General features: G+C 44.4%; 1 non-coding gene across 1 annotated transcript; it reads right to left on the reverse strand.

The window, feature by feature from the left end:
• Window positions 1-848: 848 nt before the first annotated feature.
• trnac-gca (transfer RNA cysteine (anticodon GCA)) lies at window positions 849-920 on the reverse strand. Its single transcript has one exon. It is a non-coding gene; the product is annotated as a tRNA-Cys (tRNA).
• Between the last annotated feature and the right edge of the window lie 3,724 nt (window positions 921-4,644).

Below are 4,644 nucleotides of genomic sequence, written 5' to 3' on the forward strand. Positions count from 1 at the left end.
TCTAACCTGGTATTGTGAGACTTCTTACTGTGCTTACCCCAGTCCAACGCCGGCATCTCCACATCACTTGAGCTTCAACCAGAGATATCTCCATCTGCAATCAAATGCTCTGATGCACTCTATAAATACCTACAGTCAATACAAGCAAATACTGTAGGGGGAGCTCATGCCCTTAACATGTGTGAAGTCAAACCAATCAACATGTGCCACAAGAGGAATAGCCTAAACTCTCACACTAAGTGGGCACATGGATTGAGCCCAGGACCTTATAATCTGCGGTCACGTACTCCCCGACTAAGCTATACCCCTAGGGGTGCACCCAACCTCAGTAATGTGTATATGCACACACTCACATCCAAACTCATGACCAATGTCATCGGGAAGGATAAGTAGAGCAGGTACCTGGGAAAACCACCACCTGGAATTTCCTATCCGAGCCACTCACCATCCTGACTTGGAAATATATCGCCGTTCCCTCACTGTCGCTGGGTCAAAATCCTGGAACTCCATCTGTGTGAGTGCCTGTACACCACATGGACTGCGGCGGTTCAAGGAAACAGCTCACCACCACATTCTCAAAGGCATTTAGGGATGGGCAATAAACGCTGGCCTAGCCAGCAAAATTCACATTCCTTGAGTGAATTAGAAAAAACACTTGTCATAGCCATCAAAATAAATAACCATTGCCCCCAGCTGGATCAGCACGACTATCTTAAGTACTGTGAATGTCATTTATACCGCAATTCGCCACAGCCATAACTAATTACTGAATAATAATGCTATAATTCCAGGGGAGGTTATCATACAACAAGACTCCCAACTCAAAGCACTTAGAAAAAAATAGTCACAGGGGGCACCCAGATTTGAACTAGGGACCTCTTGATCTGCAGTCAAATGCTCTACCACTGAGCTATACCCCCTCATGCCAACACTGTGCACGCAACAAATGGAGTTCAGTACCTGATAGCTAGCAATGTTGATGTGATCAAACTACGGTTGGCCTGCCTGAAGCTGTGAGAGGAACGGTTTGAGAAGCATTGGGCATCAGTGATTGTGGCTAAATAGGCAACACAAAGGTTGGGATGTGAGTTTGCGTGGAATGAGCAGGAACTGGAGACGGATGCTGTGCAAGGAGATGTGTTCGCGACAGTGGGGACTGCAAAAAACAGGCAGGCGGGAAAGAGATAACATAGTGGACAGGTAAAAGAGACAATCTGAGATCACAATGAGGAGGAGAACAGGACTCCTTCAAGGCCGGCTTACCTGGAAGAGAAGTGGCAGTGAATTAAATAACACAAGTGAAAAGCAATTACCTACAACACTGCGGTCATGGCCTTTGGCGACTTTACATTTCTCTGCTCCATTTCCCTTCTGTCTGAGGCAATCAAATGTGAACAGGGATGTAGTTGTCAAGTGCTTCATTGGGTATTTCACCTGCAGCTTGTGAGGTGCTCCTAATCTTGTTGTTTACCTTGTTGACCATTGGACGAGGCGAGAAAGGACCGAAAACACGGCCAAGAACAGGGTCTAGAGAAAACAGAGGCCAGAAAATTCTCCACCTTCTCAGCCCGCTGTCTTCATCTGAGGCAGAGACCGCCTTGCCAGAGTGGAACCGCTGAGCCACATCAGATAATAATTCAGCAGGTCTGGCAGCAGAGAAGCAGCGTTGACAAGCAGGATTCTCCGACCTTGTCCATGGCGGGGCCCATTGCGAGTGAGAACAGAAAATTTGACGTCCCAGCCAAAACTCTGCTCACTTTCAGCGGCACCGGAAAATCCCAGCCGCAGGCGAGGACAGAACGTTTCAGCCAACATTTCGGATCCCTCCCACAGGACTGCTCAGCAAGGGTCATTTAGATCCGAAATGTTAAGGTTTATTTCTTAGTCACAAGTAAGGCTTGCATTAACACCACAATGAAGTTATCGTGAAATTCCCCGAGTCGCCACAGTCTGGCACCTGCTCAGGTCAATGCAACTAACCAACATGTCTTTCAGAATGTGGGAGGAAACCAGAGCAAGCCCACACAGACACAGAGAGAGTATGCAAACTCCACACAGGCAGTGACCCAAGCACAGGAATCAAACCTGGGCCTCTAGTGCTAAGAAGCAGCAGTGCTAACCACTGCGCCACCATGTCACCCTTGGCACCTAAATCTAATCTTTGTTTCTCTCCACAAATGCTGCCGACCTGATGAGTTTATTCTGCGTTTTCTGCCTTTAGATTTCCAGCACCTGCCATGTTTTGCTTCTATTCGGGGAAGAATTAATGCAAAATTAACAACAATTGTCTTACAAGATGGAAGGCTGCCACATATCTTAATTATTGACAGGGCTTTAAATGTTTAATACTGAGTCATACCTTTACCTTAAACTGCCAAGCAAGTATTTTGTGATATGGAAAAATAGTTATAACACACCTACTCTTGCACATGCAATTATGAGAAGGAATACAATTTAAAGAGCCTTCCCCAACTAGCACAATCAACAGAACCTAGCAACTTCAACCTGGGATATGGCCAGTTTTATGAATTTGATTTGATTTGATTTGACTTGATTTATTATTGTTACATGTATTAACATACAGTGAAAAGTATTGTTTCTTGTGCGCTATACAGACAAAGCATACTGATCATAGAGAAGGAAAGGAGAGAGTGCAGAATGTAATGTTACAGTCATAGCTAGGGTATTGAGAAAGGTCAACTTAATACAAGGTAGGTCCATTCAAAAGTCAGATGGCAGCAGGGAAGAAGCTGTCATTGAGTCGATTGGTACGTGACCTCAGACTTTTGTATCTTTTTATTGATGGAAGAAGGTGGAAGACAGAATATCCAGGCTGCATGGGGTCCTTAATTATGCTGGCTGTTTTTCCCGAGGCAGCGAGAAGTGTAGACAGAGTCAATGGATGGGAGGCTGGTTTGCGTGATGGATTGGGCTACATTCACGACCTTTTGTAGTTTCTTGCGGTCTTGGGCAGGGCAGGGGCCCATACCAAGCTGATGAATGAGACCTGATTTGAAGGGATTGAGACTTGAACCAGGGTAAAAGAAGATGGAACACACAAGCGTATGTGCTTTTTTTACCCAGCATAACTGACTTATGTTTAAAGTTTCAAGAGATTGCACTGATATAACTAATGGGAGAAAAAATCAGAAACTCGATGCCACCCTGTGTCTTACATGATATAAACACGATGAAAAATTAGAGGAATTAATGATATCAGCAGAATCTTTAGCCCTCCCATCCCCCTGACCTCCAATTGGCTGCTTTGTGTTTCCTGAACACAAAATTACATCTTGAATGAGATCATGAAGTAACTAATTTTTAGTTCATAGAACCATAGAATCCCGACAGTGCAGAAGGAGGCCATTCAGCCCATCGAGTCGAGATTTAGGATTTTGCTTTACAATTTCCCAAATAATTATCGGAACTTCAATTTGTTTTTGCACCTCACCCGATGCATCTTTACCAGAAAAACAAACATACAGAAATTTACCCATCACCCAACAGGAAAATGTGGTGACAAGAGAAAGGCTAGGATCTAGTAGCTCCAGTCATTTCTGAATAAATCTATCATTGCAGTGTCCATAAGAGCAGTTCATCATTGTTGAAATGATTATTGGTCCTGTGGTATAGAGATGTCTGAAATTGTCATCCTGCAAAGCTGACACACTCCCTGTTGGTTGCACAGTCATAGATTCTGCCGAGAATACATGTTGATGTCTCTCACCAGTTCATCCGTACCTTCAGCTCCTTTAGGTCAGTTTTCTTTTCATGTGTATTTGGACTATGTTAGACCATAAGGCCATAAGACATAGGAGCAGAATTAGGCCACTCGGCCCATCACGTCTGCTCCGCCATTCAATCATGGCTGATACTTTTCTCATCCCCATTCTCCTGCCTTTTCCCCATAACCCCTGATCCCCTTATTAATCAAGAACCTATCTATCTCCGTCTTAAAGACACTCAATGACCTGGCCTCCACAGCCTTCTGCGGCAAAGAGTTCCACAGATTCACCACTCTCTGGCTGAAGAAATTCCTCCTGATTTCTGTTTTAAAGGATTGTCCCTTTAGTCTGAGGTTGTGCCCTCTGGTTCTAGTTTTTCCTACTAGTGGAAACATCCTCTCCACTTAGGTGTTTTACAGTGAGGAATGCTAGGAATGGCACAGTTTTACATTTCTGGGGTTTGGGGATAAATTGTATCTTCAGCAGTTGCTCAGATGGTCTTTGGCAAAGAATTGGCGGGAATAGGGCCTGGGTGGGATTGTGGTCAGTGTAGACTTGATGGGCTGAATAGCCTCCTCTTGCACTGTAGGGATTCTACAATTCTATTCTATGAACTATGAAGGAACGTGAAATGACAAAACTTTACCTCCTCATGTCAGTATCAAGCCAGATCACTTACCGAGAATTACAAAGAATGTGAACTACAGAAACAGGACATTCAACCCAGGGGGCAGCTGTTTGAATCCCACACAAACCTCCTTCCACCCCACTTCATTTACCCCTTTCAATACGGCCTGCTATTCTTTTCTCCCTCATGTATTTGTCCATCTTTCTCTTAAATACCTCAATGCTTTTTGTCTCAATCACTGTGCTAGTGAATTAGGTAGTGAGCAATGGGTGGCATGGTGGCACAATGGTT

The sequence above is a fragment of the Mustelus asterias genome, chromosome 11 (assembly GCF_964213995.1).
Source record: "Mustelus asterias chromosome 11, sMusAst1.hap1.1, whole genome shotgun sequence".
Classification (NCBI taxonomy): domain Eukaryota; kingdom Metazoa; phylum Chordata; class Chondrichthyes; order Carcharhiniformes; family Triakidae; genus Mustelus; species Mustelus asterias.